Below are 21,050 nucleotides of genomic sequence, written 5' to 3'. Positions count from 1 at the left end.
CAGTTTGTCTTTCTCGGGGTCTTTTTCGCAAAAGCATCGGGGGCTAGGCCTGGTCGGCTTTTGGCCTGTTAGACCTTAGAGCCGCGCGGCGTTTGGGCACGTGTCCTGACCTGGCCTCTCCCGGCGCCCCTGCCTAGGCCTGCCGCAGCGCCCCTCTTGGGCCTTAGCCGCGCCGGACCTTTTTGTGGGGTCTCGAAGGAAATTTGTTTTTCCTTTTTTTTCTTTTGCTGCAAAAACTTCAAAAATCCACCAAAACTCGTAGGAAAATCAGAAAAATGAAAAATAATTTTTTGTTAGCTTTATAATTTTTTTCTCTATCCTTAGGTGGTGTGATATCCATAGGTGTAATTAATTCGTGCTTGCATTTGTCATATAGGTCCCATGGAGACCACAAACACGCCTGAACGGATCTCCTACTTGCAACATAGGAGCGGTAGGTGCTCCAATGGATCTCCTATACAATTTCTTGTTACTAAATTTTTAGATGTCCTAAAAATATCATCCTCTTCCCTAAAGAAAGGAGAGCCCCTCCCTCCCCAATACAACAATTTTTTGGTGTGTGGACTTTTTCTGAGCACGCACCCTGCCTTCCTCCCTCCGTTTTGGCACTCCTCTTCCTCCGTCACTACATCTTTCTTTACTGGGAGCCACTCCCTCTTACCTTCTAGATCTCATCCACCTCCAACTTGGGGCTGAGTAGATCCATGATGGTCGTGATTGGATCCATGGCTAAGCCGATCGGATCAAGCTCTAGGATGCTCCTCATTGTTGGGGCTAAGCTCCTTTGTGCCACCATAGAGGGGCGATAATGGTAGGGTGGAAGGGCAGAGTTGTGCCGATGGTGACACCAAGAAGAGAGAGATGGAGTAATATCGACTAGAGAAGAAGAGAGAGATGGAGCGATGTGGAAATGAGAGAGGAAAGAGATGGGTATTAAAAATGAAAAATAAAAAAAGAACTCAACGACTGACAGGTGGACCCCATATGTCAAGCAAATTTTAGGAGAGAGATGGGATTAGTAATATGCTTGAAGGAGGTGACAAAGAATAAAAAAGATGATGGACATAATATACCCTATATGCTCTTTTGAGATACGGTGGATAGGAGATCTATTGGGGATGCTCTAAGGTCACCTACAAAAGAAGTTCCAATGGCGGACTTAGGACTATCCGATAGGGGGCTCGCTACTTGTTTCTCCTCTCTATTCCTATACCTCTATTTCTTCTCCTTCCTCTTCTTTATCTATGTCTAAAATTGTTTGGGGCAGGTGTTAAGGGGATCCATTTCCTGCAAGAGCGTAGGGGGTGGATTCGCCCTTGAAGAAATCCATGTATATTATTTGGTGCACCAAAATTAGCAAATATTTGGTTATGACCTATATTTTTTATTTTTATTATACACTTAGGAAACCTAAAATGTGAACGCACCCATATTCAGTAGGTATGGAAGGTTACGGTTGGCAACAACTTCTCTTTCTTCTCCTAAGGCACTTTTATTTCCTCACGCGTCTTATTTCTCTTCTTCGCCCTCAAGCATACCCAACCTTCACCCATCATAGAGCCATCAACCCAAAGGCTATTCACGGTCCGCAATGCAAAGATGATTGTGTTATTGTGTTCTTGTTGAAACACTATGCCTTGCAAGAGTATGTTGGATGCTTGAGCCGCTGGAAGAGCTCACCACTTTTAGCTATGGTTGTCGCTGCTATTTTCTAGAGTGAGGAGTTCTAGAAGCCGATTTGAAACTTGGATCTTTTTTAGCAAAAATTTCGATTGAGTTGTATTATGAGACATGATTCAGCATTTTGTGTCTAAAGTTTTCAATTTCGAGTTGAAAGGAAAACGTTGTAATCGAAAGTTTTGGATCTGAGTTGAAGATTTTTTATGCAAGTTGGGAGTTATGAAGTTGAGTTAAAATTGAGGCAATCGCTAAAGAACTTGCCTTATTCAAGTTGAAAGATGGGATCTTGGAAGTGGTTAGAGGAGGTGAACTTATTCAAGTTGAAAGATGGGATCTTGGAGGATTGGAAGTGGTTAGTGGAGGTGAACAGCCATCCCCGACAGGGGAGATAAGTTTTCTAACAATAGCAAATAGAAAGCCTCAACAATTTGCTTGTATGAATTAATAGAAACCATTTGTCAAAGAATAGTTTGAAAATACTCTGATACTATATCAGTTGCATAGTCAAAATCTGCAAAAATAAAAATAAATTGCAATGTGTTGATAATCGCTTCAACGTATGATCTAATTAAAAAGAACAGTATTATGTCAAGAAGATTCAACAAACAGCACTGATTGGGATGGTTGGAAGTGAAATGTCATATGGAGAAAGGGCTGTTTAGCTTGGCCTTTTTAAGTAGACAAACCAATAGTTTGGGTAGTCATGCTGAAACCTAAGGGATGTCAATTCCAGATAATTTTTTAGCTTATGACCATACCGGGCAGGACTTCTTCCACAATCATCCATCTGTACTAGTGAAGGGTCGAGATAGCGGACTAGAGGGGGGGAGGGGGGTGAATAGTCTTTTCTAAAATTAATCGTGTCGGCTAACCGATACAAGTGCGGAATTAAAACTATCGGTCTAGCCAAGATTATACCCCACTATATATGTTCACTAGCACCTTGCAAAGATAACAATTATGCAACAAAGGTGCCGGGCTAGCTAGAGCTCTCCTAAATAATTCTAGGAGCAAGGTTACACAAACCTATGCCACTAGTACTTTAAGCAACAAGGGAGCTCCTACACATGCTAGTAAGCAAAAGCACAAAGCTAACTAAGCTCACTAGCAATGCTCAATAACAAGGCAACCAATGCCTAATTAGAGAGCGCAAATACTTAGCTACACAAACTAAGCAATGTGACTAACAAGGTTACTAAAACCAAATTAGCCACGCAAGGGAGCTACTTCTATGCTACACAAGTAAGAAGGTAATTAGCAAGCTACGCAAGCTATCTAATTACAAGAGCAACTACACAAGCTTAATATGTATAAAAGTAATTGCAAGCTTGTGTAATGGGGATGCAAACCAACGGGAAGAACAAGGTTGACACGATGATTTTTCTCCCGAGATTCACGTGTTTGCCAACACGCTAGTCTGCGTTGTGTCGACCGCTCACTTGGTGGTTCGGCGGCTAATTAGCATCACCCGCTAAGCCCGCACGTCGGGCGCCGCAAGAACCTACCCCTTGAGTGAGGATAGCTCAATGACATGCTTTACTAGAGTTGCTCTTCGCGGCTCCCGCGGGGCGAGCACAATGCCCCTCACAAGCACTTCTCCGGAGCGCCGCACAAGCTTCTTGCGTGCTTCGACGGAGACCACCACCAAGTCGTCTAGGAGGTGGCAACCTACAAGAGTAACAAGTACCACCGGCTTGCAACTCGATCACCTAGTGCCACTCGATGCAACATCACGATGCAATCGCACTAGAATCGCCCACTCACACAATCGAATGATCACTATCAAGTATATGTGTGATGGAGGGCTCCCAAGCACTCACAAGCAAGGACACTAAGTCCCTTGAGGTGCTCAGCACCAGCCATGGCCGAAGGCCACTTCTATTTATAGCCCCAAGGGTTAAACTAGCCGTTACCCCTTCACTGGGCAACGGTCGGGCCGACCGGACGCTCCGGTCGTGTTGACCGGACGCTGGACCTCAGCGTCCGGTCGCTCGCAGACGACCACGTGTCCCGATTCCAACGGTCACTTGACTTGACCGAACGCAACAGCACTCAATTGACTGGACGCTGGACCCTCAGCGTCCGGTCGTTTCCAGTAAGCTCCCGAGCATGACCGGACGCGTCCGGTCGAACGTGATCGGACGCAGCCAGCGTCCGGTCACACTCCAGCTACTGCGTCACCGTACGTCAGCCTGACCGGACGCAGCCTTCCAGCGTCCGGTGCATTCAGATCCAGCGTCCGGTCAGTTGACCGACGCCGGCATCTTCGCGACCAACTCGTTTTCACTTCTAACTTCTTCACCCTTGCTCCAATGAGCTAACCACCAAGAATTTGCATCCGACGCAATAGAAAATAGGTATTCCATTTTCCCGAAAGCGCCGAATCCCATCCGGCGCAATAGAAAATAGGTATTCCATTTTCCCGAAAGCGTCGAATCCCATCCGGCGCAATAGAAAATAGGTATTCCATTTTCCCGAAAGCGCTGAATCCCATCCGGCGCAATAGAAAATAGGTATTCCATTTTCCCGAAAGCGCCGAATCCCGCCTCGCAAGCTCGACGGGAGAGAGAGGGACCCAAACCCATCTCAACCCTGCAAACACCACCGCCTTTGTAAATGTGCCAACACCACCAAGTGTACACCACCATGTGTATGTGTGTTAGCATTTTCACAATCATTTCCCAAAGGATGTTAGCCACTCAACTTGCCACGCCACTCGATCCTAGCGACAATGTAAAGTTAGATCACTCGAGTGGCACTAGATGACCGATATGCAAACAAGTTTACCCCTCTTGATAGTACGGCCATCTATCCTAAACCCGGTTATAAACTTCTCTACACACCTATGACCGGTGAAATGAAATGCCCTAGGTTATACCTTTGCCTTGCGCATTCCATTCCATCTCCTTTAATATCGATGCAACACATGCACCAACACGATCAACAATGATATGATCCACTTCATATCATCACATGATCATATTGGTTCATCGATCTTGACTCTACTTGCTCTTCACCGTTGCCATCGTCCATCGGCGCCAAGTCTTGCTCAAGCTTCACCGCCACGCGGTCCATCACTTCAAAGCCTTCGACTTGCCCTTCACGCTTGCAACTGGTCCATCAAGCCAAGTCTTGTCTTGATCTTCTCCACCTTGATCACATGACTCAATGTCATGTCTCATGTGCATTTAAGCTCCTTCATCATCACATGTGTGAGCTTTGTAACATCTTCAAGCCATTTTCATCTTCATGGCATATGTTGCTCATACACATGTACCTGTGGACTAATCACCTGTGTATCTCACATAAACACAATTAGTCCACCTAAGTTGTCACTCAATTACCAAAACCAAACAAGGACCTTTCAACTAGAACCTGTCCTAATGGGCTTTTATGAGTCTTTTTTTACTTTTCTTTTTAATATAAGGAAAAAGTCAGCATTACCCCCCTCAACTTTTGTGAAAGCCTGCTTTTTCTCCTAGAACTCTAAAACCGGATAAACCACCTCCCTGAACTTTTAAAACCGCTCGTTTTACCTCCCTGACGTTATAAGCGGTTTTGTGTTTTTCTTTTTTATTTATTTTGGCTGAATCTTTAAAAAATCATAGTAAATCACAGAAAAATTATAAAATAAAAAAATCAATTTTGTTGGATTCAACATGAGTAGATCTACACAGTGAACATATAATATCATATGCTTTAGTACAAATTTTTTATTGTAGCTTTAAATCCACTTTCATACTCATTGGATCATGTATAACTTAGTTGTAGATTCATATAGGTGTAGGCTTGTTAAAAAATATTTATAAATATAAAGCATAGATCTAAAACTACATCAAAAAATTTATACTAAAACATATAATATTATATGTTCACTATGTAGATCTACTCATGTGGAGTTCAACAAAATTAAATTTTCCATTTTATGATTTTTCTGCGATTTACTATGATTTTTTAAAGATTCAACCAAAATAAATAAAAAAGAAAAAAATCGCCTTTGAAAACTGCTTATAACCGGTCATGGAGGTAAAACGAATGGTTTGAAAAGTTCAGGAGGTAGTTTACCCAGTTTTAGAGTTCAGGGAGTAAAACAGACTTTCGCAAAAGTTGAGAGAAGTAATGTGGACTTTTTCCTTAATATAATGATACACAGTTCTCATATGTGTCAAAAAAAAAGATTTGACTCAATTCGGCCCAGTAGTCTAGGCAATGCAGAGTTTTTTTAAAGCATGACTAAATTCCTACATTCAACCAAGTGCTGACAAAATTGAGGTCACTAGTGCAGTTACTTGCTGGTGACCTAAGGCTATGCCCAGTTGCACATATCACTAACCAACACTAACATCATCCACATTGTCTTGGCTCATAAGTCAAGATTATGTTCGTTTGAACTTATCAATCATGGTACCGTGTTTTTCTCTAAAAAAACAGTGTTTCGGCTTCTCTTATAATCCGTCTCTTTCAGCTTGTTTTTCAACCAAAACAGTATTTCTCTCTCACAACAAATCAGCCGGAACAATGTTTCGGCTTGTTTTTTCAGCGAAGCTAACGGGGCCAGTATCAGCCGGCTTATCAGCCGCAAAAACCATCGGCCCTGCAATACAGACACGAACAGACATACTCAACAGGATAAAACAGATGAGCGAACAATCACTTCAGCACTTATTGTAAACTGCAATATCACAAACATTATTCTAATATCCTCCTTTTTTTTAATTTTTCCTGTAATAAGGTGATATTCAAAGTTATACAAGAATAAAGTGGATATTCAAAGTTGTACTAATTACCGGAGAATTAAGTTAATGAGCCATACTATGAAGCTATGGGAGAGAGTTATCGAGCATCGCTTGAGAGCAATAACGCGGATCTCTATGAACCAATTTGGTTTCATGCCCGGAAGGTCAACCATAGAAGCCATTTTCTTAATAAGACAAGTTATGGAGCGGTATAGGGAGAAGAAGAAGGACCTACACATGTTTTGTATTGACTTGGAGAAGGCTTATGATAAAATACCAAGGAATGTTATGTGGTGGGCTTTGGACAAACATAAAGTCCCAACGAAGTATGTCGGGCTCATTAAGGACATGTACAACAATGTTGTGACTAGTGTTCGAACAAGTGATGGAGACATGGATGACTTCTCGATTAGGATAGGACTACATCAAGGATCAGCTTTGAGCCCTTATCTGTTTGTCTTAGGGATGGATGAGGTCACAAGGGACATACAAGGGGACATCCCTTGGTGTATGCTTTTCGCGGACGATGTAGTGCTAGTTGATGAAAGTCGGACATGAGTGAATCAGAAACTGGAGTTATGACGGGAGACTTTGGAGTCCAAAGGTTTTAGACTCAGTAGAACTAAAACTGAGTGTATGAAATGTGACTTCGGCACTACTACTCGGGAGGAGAAAGATATTAGTTTGGAAGGTCAAGTAGTGCCTAAGAATGATACCTTTCGATATTTAGGATCAATGCTACAGAGAGACGAGGATATTGATGAAGATGTTAGCCATAGAATCAAAGCAGGGTGGATGAAGTGGCGCCAAGCATCTGGTGTCCTATGTGACAAAAGGGTACCATAGAAGCTAAAAGACAAGTTTTATAGGACAACGATTAGACCTGCTATGTTGTATGGTGCAGAATGTTGACCTACGAAAAGACGACATGTTCAACAGATAAGTGTAGCGGAAATGCGTATGTTGCGTTGGATTTGCGGTCATACAAGAAGGGATCGAGTTCGGAACGATGATATACGTGATAAGTTAGAGGTGACACCAATTGAAGAAAAGCTTGTCCAACACCGGTTGAGATGGTTTAGACATGTCCAACGGAGACCTCCAGAGGCACCGGTGCGTAGTGAAATCCTAAGCCAGGATAGTAACGTGAAGAGAGGCAGAGGAAGACCGAAATTGACTTGGGTAGAGGCAATAAAAGAAGACTTGAAATGATAGAATATACCCAAAGACTTAGCCTTAGATAGAAATGCTTAAAAAATAGCTATTCACGTGTCTGAACCTTGATTGCTTCTGCTGGGTTTCTAAGTCTAGCCTACCCTAACTTGTTTGGGACTTAAAGGCTTTGTTGTTGTTGCAATAAGGTGATATATTTTCTATACAGAGATAAGCTATACTTTCTCCATGAGCCATATGCTACAGAAACCCAGCAAAAACCTGGTCCAAAAGCACGCTACAAATGTTAGCTGAACCAAGTTAGCAGACGGCACATTGTTATGTAAATCAGGGCAATTACAACACTCCCATGAACAAACGGAAGCCCATTGGTGGTCGGCAAATAGAGGCACCATGATCCACGAGGCTAAAGTAAACTGCAACTAATGGTTGTTCCTAGCCTGCTTGCTGATGTGACCTGAGACTATGGTTGCTTTAGATGCCCCTCCCCTTCAGCAACCCCACCCACAGAGGTGGAGCTGTGGCTTATTGAGCTCAGCTGAGATGGCTGACAAAGAAGTTCTGCCTCTGGGTGCCGTGCATTGAGAGGAATCTCCAGCAGCAAGTCCTGATCAGAGTTGGCATACTGAGGAGGGACAAATAATGATAACTTTTCTGGGGGTAACATGAATAAGTTAAGTGCTCCTCCAGTGCAAGTTGAATCTTTGGTGGCATAGCGAGATTTTGGCAAAGATGAGTTTTTAAATTGAGTCGTCAAAGCTCCAGATTTTAGAACTCTTATAGGACTCCTCATGGTACCATCGAGTTCTGCATGTTCACAAGCAAAGAAAATAAGAAACCTTTCTGTTACAGACATAAGGAAATAGTAAAATAGGAATATATACTACATAAGACATTTTTGGATGTCACATCTAGAAACTTGATGCAAGTCAGGATTAGAGAAAATAATATTGCTAACCTGAGTCGCTCTGAAAGTGGTTGTCGTCACGGGATCTTTTGACTGGTTTTATGGTAGACTTGGTAAAGCCTTTTGATCCACTGATATTCTCCATTCCTCTTGTTTCCTTAATTTCCTTTTCCTGAACAAAGAGAAATACCTAATTAGTCATGTACAAGCAAGCTTGGAAGTTCATATCAGCAATAAGTCAAAAGAAGATAAAGTGGAAGGGTTGCCCCGGGGGAGGGGGGAGGGGGGAGGGGGATGTCCGTAAATGTATTAGAAAGCCATTTGGATACCTTTAGCTGTTTATAGCACTCCAGCCATTTGCATTTTGTTAAATTAGTTAAGGCAAGTGTCTTTACTTTCTTCCACTCTTCATCACTACAGAAAGATGAATCAAGAATTCCCTTTCCAAGCAGTAGACTTGAGCGTTTTGAGGGCCGGGCCAGGCCGAAAAAAAGGCCGATTATTTGGGGCCGAAAAAGTCCCGTCCATGACCATCCCACTGGGCAAGTCGGGCCTAATTTTTCAGGCCGTGCGCGGGCCTGGGTGGGCCGCCCGCGCATTTTACACTGTAAAATAGCTAAAGTAGTATTTCAGGCCGGGCTCGGGCTAAGAATTTTTTTTTCTGGGCAGCGGGATCTGTGCCCAGGCCCTGTCCACTATGGTTCGTGGGCGGGCCAAAACCCGGGCCAAGCCGGGACGGGCTCAATTTGCTCAGGTCTACCAAGCAGCATTTGGTAGCTGTCTATAGCATCAGAAAATTGGATAGAACTAAATATGGGTCTAAGGCTGCAGCAAGAACAAGATACAAATGAGGACTAGCGTAAAGTGGCCTCAGGTTGTGTTACTTAAATTATGGGCAAGAATAAAGTAAACCTTTCAGGTGTCAAGGAGTCTAACAGGAGGAAGAAATTTGAGCAACTGTTGTTGGTCCTCTTTAGTTAGATATTTCATGAAGTTAGTATAGTTGATAACATCCTGCTCAAGAAGAAGACAGTATATACATGTTTAGTTTCAATGATGATTAGCCAACATATGTATATGTTAAACATACTCAGTGGTGTTCAGTCCAAATAAACATCTGCAGACTACAGATCATCAACCCAAACAAAAAAAAAGCATGTATAGGACGGATACCTCTAAATCTGCTGAAACTAAAGGTGAATCAACACTCTCCAGGATATGTTGATTTTCATAATGAAGTTTATCCCTGCAAAACAAAGATAAGACCGAAAAAGAAAACTTAGATTGTTTCTTACCGAAGTAACCTGTGTAACCAATACTGAATGAGCATAGACAATAAAACCAATGCTGAAATGCCCACTTCTATGCTAATAAGAACATAAAAAGTATAATACCTTCTACCATTATCTTCAATACGCGGAAGTGACCTTTTTGGTCTCACAGTTGCAGCATTTAAGTTGATTGCTGCCTTGTTTCCACTATGAGAGACAAACAACACAGACCCTGAATAGGATTCACTTGTAATGTATGATTTATTATCTGCAGGAATGGAGCTTGCTTCTGATTCTTCCTCCAGTGATTTTGAGTTCGGATGCCTTAGAAGCACACTTCCAGAGCCAATCTCAAATGAACCAAGAGGAGTTTCACTATGGTAAAGTAGGTCTTCCTCTGATGATCCTGAAAGGTAGTATAACTGCTCTTCATGCATGATGGAGTTAAGATCTTTTGCAAGCTTTTCTACAGATGAAGGCTTCGGATGAGTGACACAGCTCCTCTTTCTTGATGGCACTAGGGATTCCCAAGCATGTGATTGTGCTGAACCTGAATTGGCAATATATCATAGCCAAATGACTTATATAACAAAAAAAAAGGAAAGGTAATTTCTAGAGTATGGAAAATCTTGGGAATTGATATTAGATCTTTATTTTGTTTCATAGGCTCAATGTGATTAAACACCACTTCAGAGATGTGGTAAAAGACGACACGCTATTGCATATCATCCATCAAGTATTGTTTTTTTAGCAAACCAAGTATTGATATTTAGTTAAACATTGTCTTATTAGATATTATGCTCCATGCCATCTGAATCCAATATGTGGACCACAATCGTTCACGGTTACCCCATGATAATAGTAAGTAATTTAGTCACAAGTAGCTAGTGATTTATCAAACCACCATAAGTTCTAAACTTCTTGCGAATTCATAGTTCTAAACTACAGACATAACAGGAATTTAATAAAAAATTATATTTGGGTGGCACCAATACGGTTGTGAAAAACAGAGAAGAAAAATAAGATCTGCAATACAAGCTTATTATTAATATGATCTCTCAAAGGGTAGCAGTAGAATAACTATATAAAGATGTCTAATGGAAATTTTAGTGTATTAAGCATAACTTTGTAGACAAGCATACAAGAATGTATTTCTGACAATCATCTGGCTTGAGTCCAATCTCAAGCGCATACTCGAAGAATGAGAGAGCACCCAAATTATATTATTAAGCAATAACAAAGTAGGCATGAGATCACTGACCAGTCATTTCACTTGCATAAGCAACACGACTCTCAGAGTATGATACTGCAGATCCAGAACTAGACCAATTGCTTGGGTCAGCACCCCCCATCTTTTGGAAATTCTGACCAGAAAATGGCCCATTCTCCATTATGATGTGATTTGATTTTTTCTTCTGGGACTTTGACTTTGATGTTGGTGGCTTCAGCCTACTCACTCTAGGTTCATCATCATCCTTGCGATGCGTTGGAGTGTAGTTTGCCAATGAACCCTTTGTTCTCCATCTCGAGCCACATGCATTGCAGAGCACTGGCTTATCTGGTGGCCCATTTCGCCAAAGGGGAGTACCTGTTCCAGCATTTCCCATGAGAAAACCATCAAAACTGATACAAAAATATGGGCAGCACACAAGTTCGGCAGTGTGCCCATTACTACTATTTACAGGTAGCAAGACATGGTGACATCATGGTGCTACGGTAGGGAACATAGAAAAAGGGTAAGAAACTATACATCATCAAGAATGTATCGAGAAGGCATCACGTAACCAATCACATATATTCAGATATTGTTTTCAAAGCCTCAATGGTTAGTTCAACTGTACAGGCATGTAATTCTTAATATGCTGTTCTACGCATTGGCCATACTGAGTGCTGATAGCCACTTCAAAGGAGCATTTTGCTGTAGTAATAGTTGAACAAAGTTCAGACCATATAATGCTGCTGGCACAAGATGGGATAAACCTGTGTAATTACAGAGCAAAGCAATGTTTTCACTTCAATGGCATCCTGAAACTAAGCATATTTCTGTAGCAGCAGCAGCAGCAATTGAACTCTAAATGGCAGAAGCAAATGGTTACTTTCTTCTTCTTGAATTGGAGCCTGAGCTGAATCTAATCTCTCATTATCTGCAGAAGTCATCAAAGAAGCGTATATCCACCGTAGTCAAACACAAGCCTAAATGTGTTCCGTGAGCATGGTACAAACCGTTCGTCACGTTCAGAATTTTATAGGCAAAGACCCTTGAAACCTCAACCATATCCACAGATTTCTCTTGAACACTGCTGGCAGTTCAATGAATCCAGAGTAGTAATAACCGCCAACGAAAACACAAAGATGAGGAATTCGAGTCCGGTGTTGTCTAAGGTCCGCTTCCCAGATGCATAATCGGGGGAAATCATCACCCGTAAAGTACTAGCTGCTAAGGAACAAAGAGGGAAAGGGAGGAAAACAAGACAAAAATAAAAGAACTGGAAGAAAAAATTTAGCTTTATTCAAGCATAAGAGCTCACTTGTGACTCCGCAATGATGGCAGGGTCCTTGCTTTCCCATGATTCCCTCTGCTCCTCACCTTTCCACGGGTGAAGAAGAATGGACCAGAGGAAAATCTCAACAAAACAAACACGGGAAAACAAAGCAGAAACAAGCAGTTCTCCTGTACAGGTAAATTCTTGAGCAAAAGAAAGGAAAAAAAAAAGTATTTCTCTGTATGAATCTCGTCAAACCCAGAGGGGGTTCATGGGGACAATTCCACAGCCCATGGAGATGCTAAAGATTGCTTTGGTGTTCTTCCTTTCTCCCTCCCCTTCTAGTTGTTTCCTATTGTTCCGTATGGGTGGTGTGTGTGTGTGTTAGGCTATCTCCGACGCAACGCCCAAAATATAGGACTTATTCATTTTTTTAGTAGCGCAACAGTCAAATAATTTATTGTCTATTTGACATCTTCTCCAACAATAAAATTCAAAATATAATCATTTCTATAAATGGGTTTTCATGAGAAAGGATGTCCATATTTGAGTTGGTGCCTCTCAGTCAACCCAAAATATAGGTCTATTGTAAAGTTACTCTGTTGAAGGCTGATTTTGGATCTCTTGCTATCCATTTTAGGTGTAGGTGGTCATATGGATTCCTTGTTGAAGACCGTAGGCAGGATGAAAGGTATTTGGGGACGAATCCAAAAGAATTATAATTTAAAAGGTGTATGTGTTTTATTAGAGTTAAATGTACCAAAGGTTTATTAACTTGTGAGGAGGTTTTGGTTAGGTCTATCAACTTCGAAAGTGGTTTTTTGGGTCTATAAACTTTATATGCTGTGTCACTTAGGTCCATACTTCTCTGCGTTGGCTTCTCGCGCTAACGTGGTATGATGACTAGGCTTCTATGTTCTACTCCCACGGAAATGTTGCTGCTGCCGGTTGAAGTAGAGCACGCCGTCCTGGACCCTTAGCTCCTCGGCCTGCTTCGCCATCTCCAGCTGCTGCAGCGATGGCGACAGTGAGAGGGACAACCCCTGGCCTTCCACGAACGGGCCCCGGCGGCGCCGAAAGCCTGGAACGCCTCGTGGTGCTGCTGCACGTCCGCCGCGTAGCTGCTCGACGCCATGGAGCTCCAGCTGCGGCCGCTGGACGACGTGGAGGTCTGGTCGCAGCCTCGACGCCCGCCCTCCCCGCGTAGCTGCTCGACTCCATGGAGCTCCGGCTGCTGGACGCCTACCTCCCCGCGCGGCCGCTCGACGCCATGGAGGTCCGGCCGCGGCCGCTCCACGCCCGGCTCACGCGTCTCCCCGCGCAGGTGTTGAGCACGGTGTCGAGGGCGGGGAGGGCGGGCATCGAGGCCGTTGAGCACGGTGTCGACACCGTCGGGCACCGCGGCCATGGCCAGGCAGCTGATGGTCCCGTACGTGTTATGGATAACCACGTTCTCCTCCGGCAACGTCACCTGCATGCTGTTGAACAGCAGCGTCATGGGCGGCCACGCCACGGCGGTGGTGTTGAAGCACGTGTTGAACCCTCCCAGCGAGGACACGGGCGCGCTGACGCGGCGCCGGACCTCGTCCCGCATGGCCACGTATGCCGGAGCCACCAGCCGGGTGAACATGGTGTCGGAGTCCAGCACGATGCCTGCACCAGTCGCCGGGTCGAACGCCAGCGCCGGTGTCGGGATGGGCACCACCTTCTTGCCAACACGGATGTCGGTCATGTTCACATAGTAGAGCGACGACCGGTGCGGGTTCGCCAGCAGCGGCGTCGTCTTGATGCACTGCGGCTGGCCGTAGCGCCCGAGCCAGAGCGTCCCGGACAAGTTGAGCGACTTGAAGCTAGCGAGGTAGTACGAGAAGGTGGCCTGGTACATGTCCCTAGTCTGCGACAGGAACGACGGCGGGCCACGGCCGAGCCCCAGCAGCCCCTGCGGCGCCGCGGCCGTGCCGGTGGCCCTCTGTAGGCACCCGAAGGTGTAGGCCTTCATGGCGTCGCCGGCGACGGCGAGGGAGTCCTACGACAGCCCCGCCTACAGCGAGGAGTCGGCGTAGGTGAGGTTGAAGCCGCAGGCCCTGCCGCTGCACGCCGCGTTGGGCGCCTGCCGGGTCGAAGGGCGGCATGGACGACGTGGGGCAGCCCATGCAGCCAGCGCAGGGGATCCACGCGGCGTCGTTGCTGGTGTCGACGGCCAGGAGCAGCTGCTACAGCGGCGTGCCGAGGCGGGCGTGGCCACGTGCCGCTAGCGAGTCTAGGTACAACAGTCGCGACACGCCACGCGACGCCTGGTCCGCTAGGAACCCCACCCATGACGGCGCCGCTGTCCCGGGGCCCTGTGGCGAGCAGGGACCGAACGCGTGCGACACCTGTAGCGTGTTCCTGGCGTCCGGCGGCATCGCGGGGCACGACGAGCTCGAGCTCGAGTGCGACGTGGCCGCGTCGCCCGCGACCACCACCAGCAGAAGCACCGACAGCATCCTAGCACCGCGCAGGTCGAGGCCATTGAGCACAGTGTCGACGGCCGCAGCCGGAGCTCCATGGCATCGAGCAGCTGCGTGGGAAGGGCGGGCGTCGAGGCCGCGACCGGACCTCCACGGCGTCCAGCGGCCTGGCCGCAGGGACGAACGGCGGGTCGGCCTCGCCGCCCAGCACCTGCACCATGCCGCGCATCCCGGGCCGCAGCGCGGGTTCTGGGCTGGAGCACGCCAGCCCCACCAGCAGCTCGCGTCGTGCCTCGTCCTCGTCGAACTCCCCGCCCAGCCGTGGGTCCATGGCCTCCAGCAGCCACGCCTCCCCGCATTATCCTCATTGTCGGCGCCGAGGCCGTGGCGCTCGCCCACAAGCTGTTTGAGAAAATACATTGCCAAGGCTGCTTCAGAAGGACATGTCAGCAGGCCACGTCAGCACGAGAAGTCCGCGTGGAGAAGTATGGACCTAAGTGATATGGTATACAAAATTTATGGACAAAAAAAACACTTTGAAAGTTGATGGACCTAACCGAAACCTTCTCACAAGTTAATGAACCTCTGGTGCATTTAACTCTTTTTATTATATCTAGAGAGAGAAGCACTTAGGAATTGGGCAAAGTTGGGAAAAAAGATGAGGTACAGTGAGAGAGAAGAGGGGAAACTTTTCTTTCTCTCTTGTTTCTTTCGGCCTTTGGGGTTGATTTTTTTTGTGATTTCATTTCATTCCCAATCGCATTATTATTCATCTGGATGTGACTAAGTTGGAGCTGAGGATATTTCCTTGAACTAATTATTAGTCAATTTGCTTACCTTAAAGCCCTCCACTCCGGGTGCCATTAAAAGAATCTTTTTGTCTTGGGCCATTTGCATCTTACCCCCTTGAGAAAGAACACATGTTCAGTCCACCAAAGTCGTGTATCGTAGTGCAACACACGAGCTCAACCGGCAATGCATTGTTACATAACAAAGTTGAGATTGAAAAGTCCATTTTGATAGGTTAAATGCAATTTGGTGTATAGATTTTAGGGATAGGTTGTAAGCTTACAATATTGTCGGTAAAAGGTGAGAAAAATACAGGAAACATACGTTTCTTGAAAAAGTATAATCGTTGCAACTAATTGATCCATGCCTCTCATATATTATTATAAAACAATTTAGGCATGTATTTATAAATGTGTTCCAAAAAAGCAGAATATGAGTTATCTTTCGCGCTACAATGGTTAGTAACCTATGTTGATAAAGCCTCTAGGCATCAATTCATGGATAAAGATTTGACGCAAAGATGACATGGAGGTGACCAAACAAAGGTGGAAAGTATTCTTGAAGTGATGCTTTTCAGTACATAAGGTAAAGCCAAGGACCGGGAAGGAGTGTGAATTTATATGATGGTAGGAGAAAGATGTAGAGCTTAGAATGTGATGCTAAGAACTCCAAATGGGGCAACTAGGAAATGGCAATGGAGTGAATTGCGCGCCAAGTGCTGCCAATAGCAACAATGTCAGGTAAGAACCCCTTAGACTAGAGTTGAGGGCTCGTTCGTGTGACGATTCGCACGAAAGGGGGGTGCAGCTCGTCACGATGCCCCCTGTCCCCATCACTGCCTCCGGCTGGCTTCGGTAGCCTCCACCATCTCACCACTGTCCTCCGCTGCCTCGACCGCTCGGCTCCGCCAAAGCACTGCCACCTCCACTCACCTGCCTACGGCCATTATAGACCGGTGAGCCATCCTAGCCCTTCTCTATGCCTGCCTATGACGAGAGCCCTCTAGAAACCATGAAACCCTAACCCTCGACCCCTAAACCTACTACCTTCTCCGGCAATGGCATTGGGCAGTGCGGTCGCGCGCTATCACTATCGCATGACTGTGTGCAGTAGAGTTCCTCTAGAGTTTAAGATCATCGGGCATCCTTTAGATAAGTATGTGGTATCTAGTGGTCGGACAGACATCGTGCCATAATCCTCATCGCATGTGGCCACGACACCATGCTGCCCTAGCCACTACAAATGGTTGCCACCGCAACCACTGACCTAACACTAAGCTAACCTCCTCGGTGTAGGTCTACACCATACAATACGGGACTAGCGCTCACAATCCCATTATTTGTGTGTGTGTGTTGTCTACCCCTATTTGGGAAAAGCATAGAGTAGGAGTGGAAGGATGGAGGAGAAGAGTCCATTTCTGTTGTCTTTGTAATTATCGGACTTCTGATGGCCCGCTAGACTAGAAACGAGGTGTGGATAGGAGAAGAGAGGCAATGAGTAGTGTCACCCTAGAGCGATAGGGGGGTTGAATTCGGATTACTAAAGGGTACCTAAGCATATAAGATAACTACTATTTTTTTTGGAAAGCACCACCTGATGCGCCCTTCACAGGAGGACTGATGCCGGACGGGGGATCGAACCCTCGCCGGCCGGCTCCTCCCTTGGAGCCTTCACCACTGGCCCACATGCCCATCCTTATATGAGGTAACTACTATGAGCTTCTGCTAGTACGTTACACCAACCAAAGTAATTTATTCTTCACCGGATGAATTCACCATTGATGCAATTCTTGAGTTAACTAGAGGATGAACAAGATGAAGTAAAATAAAAGTGAACACGTTGGGACACGGCTTAATTATGCCAGGCTAATCAACCGGTGATTGCACATAGTGCTGTGCCAGGGCGACGGAAGCAAAGTGCGAATTCGGTGGAGTTTTTCCTAGCATTTGGCTTGTAATTTTTTGGGATGGGGTGATAGGGTGAGTTGGCACCTATTTGATGCCTCCCTCCGTTTCTTATCCCGTTCAAAAGAGAGAACAAATAGAACTACCACATCGAAGCCAAGCCTATCTGCAGGAAAAGAAAGAAAGAAACTAGGGCCTCCATGCTTAGATCAACACACGAATATGTACACCAGATGTACTCTATCTATATATCTCATACCCCCTTGGCCTTGGCCACTTCATTCCATGGTATGTCACCGTCTGCTTCTAGGCTTCTACCTAGCTAGTGTTGTATGGTCCATTGGATTTACTTTCTTCTAGAAAAATCTGTTGGAATTTTCTTTTGAGAAAAAAAAAATCCATTGGCTCCATATATAAAAATTAGCACAGTATTTCCCAACATTATTATCTTAGGAGCCTTCTGTTTCTGAATATCTGTGTTTGGTATATTATATATATAACTAGCAAGGTTGGGCAGCCTGGCTGGCTTGTACCAACCAGTGTGGCCACCATGTTAACCGTATCCAGAAGTCAGAAGAGAGACCGACCTTTTGGTGGGCTCAACAAGAGTAAAATATGGCTCTTTTTGGTGGGCTCAACAAGAGTAAAATATGGCTCGCATGAGGTGACCCTGCCCCTGCCTTGACGATGCATGCCTAATTTGCTTGGCACGTAAAAGTCGCCTAATTTCTGACGCAGCGTTTGTCTGTCATCCCTGATTTGAATAATAATGGCGGCCTGTTTTTGGTGTAAACATACGTCAGCTGATGGAGCCGCTAGTACTCTCGGTCTCGGAACGTTTTGCTAACGCTGTTCTTCCTAGCGGCTATCGTTGAATGGCTGACAGACAAGGCAAGCCTTGCTCTCTAACACAGGGCGTGATTGGTTGCTTTGGTGATGGGGAGCCGGGATGGAGAGTCGGTCCAGGATGGTAAAATGCATGTTCAAACCGTGCACCTAGTCATGTTTAGTTGTCTTTGTTGTTGGTCCAGTACGAGATGGAATATTGTTTGTTGCATGCATGAATGAGAGTTTTAAGTGTATGATATATAGACCCTATACCATGGGTGCATCGCGTTGTCCTGCATTGCGAGGGAAGTGAAAATCGAGAAGACAGAGCTATGCGGAATGGCGGAGGGCAGAGGAATGAAACGAACAAGGCAAAACGTGCGAGGCGGGGAACCAAACACGGCAAAAGGAATGAGGCGAATCAGGCAAAACGTGAAAGGATAGCCTGATTCGGGCAACCAATCACCCCATAGTGGCTATTGACCTCCTATCAGGATAGGGGTAGCCGCATGGTGCGGCCACAGTCGTGGATTGGTTTGGCAACAAATGAGGTGGCTACATGGGGCTCTCCCTCGTGGAGGTGCAAATCTGCGCGGTGGACCCATGCATGGCTCGTTGGAGGGGATAGTTGCACGCCATGGTATCCACTAGTGAATGTAGCGCACCATTGCGCGCCTACACATATATATGTATATTACACATGCTGATGTTTCCAAAGAGTTTATGCATATTTATATTACACATGGTACTGATGGTACCACTTGTTTTACTTGTAGCTAAAGTAATACAGTTTAGAGTACATGGCCTATATAATATACAAACAAGAGGCCTAAGAGGAGGTTCATTGCTACATGGTACAGCATAATTGTTGATCAGGATCGCGCTGGGTTTTGTACAGGCTAACAGAGTGCACATGGTCTGGGATAACCATTCATGTTAAATCTATGAAGCATAGTGCTGTGTATGTCGCAAAATGATGCAGCAGACACTTTGTTCAGCGGGAGTACCTGCTTGGAGAGGCAAAAGTTGGGTTTATTTTGGAAATAGATTTATAACGTGAATGGGAGGCTAAATTCTGACATAAGTCTGTGTCTGTAGTATATAAACTACAATGTTTTTCGTTTTTCTGAGCGGTGTGTGCGGGATAATATGAGATAAGAACGATCACTATTGGAAATAGGAATTTGAGGGGACATGGGAAAATATTTATGTGATAACAGGTATAGTCAGAGTGTATTTATAACGGTATATGTATGTGCTGACCTGTTGCAAAAGTACATATGTAGGTACGGAGCTTTGCAATTGGCGGTCTTTGTTTCAGGTTTGGAACTCCCAAGTCTTGGCCTGCATTGTCTAGGACATATATCAGGATCAGGACATAGACAGCCTTGGAATCTATGTATATATGTAAGCGCGATGTCTGTATGCTTACTTTTTCGCTTGGTTTTGTAATGGTGGGTCTGCATTCTCACTTGGACCATCACTGTGAACCAGGTTTGTGTTAGATGCTTCAGCTGGTGTTTTGGTCTGTAGCTGACATAGCAAATTTGAACATGTACATTAGTTCAGGACCTGAACTGCATATATGGAAATAACACAGAATTATCTGATCTATCGTGGGAGCACCAAATTTGCAGATACTATGAGAACAAAAATTAATAAGGGAAAATTTACGCCGCAGCAGCTACTAACCTCTTCATCTGTTGCTGCACTGTGGAAGAGTGACCTTTGGACAGATTGCTCGTCTGGGAAGAAGCTATAAATTCAAAAGCGTATAAATATGTTATGAAGGCCTACATAAAAGCATGGAGGACATTTAGATTTGATCAGAGGTTGACTTACTCAGCAACAGTGTCCTTTTGGGGTGTTTGTTTGAGAGTAATACTAGGAGGTGGTGTGTACGATAGCAGGACGAAGATGTATGTTAGTATAGTGAAACGCAAATAAATATAAATGATACAAATAAGGTGGGCGCACCGAAATGTTAAGAGCACCTGTGCTGACAACGGTTAATACTTCTTGGGTATCTACAGCGGGGTGTTGCACAGAGACAGCACCGGGTTCATAATGTTTTTTTTGGGTAAAATACAGGAGCACACCGATGTCGCGCTTGTTAGATGTGGAAGGATAACTACATTTAGTCACAAACATAAGAACATTAGCTAGCTGGCATGGTGACTTACCTGGTAGGTGCCTCTTATAATGTTGTGTCAGCAGGTTGTAACTATGGTGCAGATGGCTGTCAACAAATGGGGAGCTGTGTGAATCAAAGGGCAAATAAAGAGTAGGTATTAAATGAGCATATTTTTCATGCATCCAGATTAGAATCACAACTAATGAATCATAAGAATAAGATGGCATAAGTGAGCCATACTGAAATCCCCAAATTGGTCACATGCTCTACTAAAAATATTTTTCCCTTAATATTCATACACTGAGCATGTATAAGTATCCATGAATCAGAGGTTCTCATATATGCAGTAAATACAAGGTATTCCTATTTTACAAAGTTAGATAGCACAGCTGTTGGAGCCTATTTTTTGGTATGCAAATTGTAAAATAGTGTCTACAACCAGAATAGCAAACCTGTTGGAGTTGCTTTAAGTGAGGTAAGGGCTATTTGCTTCATGAGTGTTTCGTGCACTTCTGTCCCCAACTGGGACTGCAGCGGAGTTGACCAGAGGTAACATAAGGAATATAGGAATGATTACTTCTATTGTTTATTTGTTTGTCTAAATTACTTGTAGAAGGCAGTGCTATGATTGGCCACTTTGGTGCAGATTTTAAAAGTAGTTACAGGTCATCACTTCATCATGCATTTTAAAGGGA

The 21,050-nt window shown here is 44.8% G+C and overlaps 2 pseudogenes; both read right to left on the bottom strand.

Moving 5' to 3' along the window:
* Positions 1–7,700: 7,700 nt before the first annotated feature.
* On the bottom strand, positions 7,701–12,622 carry LOC136472820 (GATA transcription factor 26-like; annotated as a pseudogene).
* A 539-nt stretch (positions 12,623–13,161) lies between these two features.
* LOC136452055 (aspartyl protease AED3-like) lies at positions 13,162–14,736 on the bottom strand (annotated as a pseudogene).
* Positions 14,737–21,050: the final 6,314 nt, after the last annotated feature.

The sequence above is a fragment of the Miscanthus floridulus genome, chromosome 1 (assembly GCF_019320115.1).
Source record: "Miscanthus floridulus cultivar M001 chromosome 1, ASM1932011v1, whole genome shotgun sequence".
NCBI classification, from domain to species: Eukaryota; Viridiplantae; Streptophyta; class Magnoliopsida; order Poales; family Poaceae; genus Miscanthus; species Miscanthus floridulus.
The sequence above is the reverse complement of the archived record's forward strand: the minus strand, read 5'-3'. Positions and strand labels throughout refer to the sequence as shown.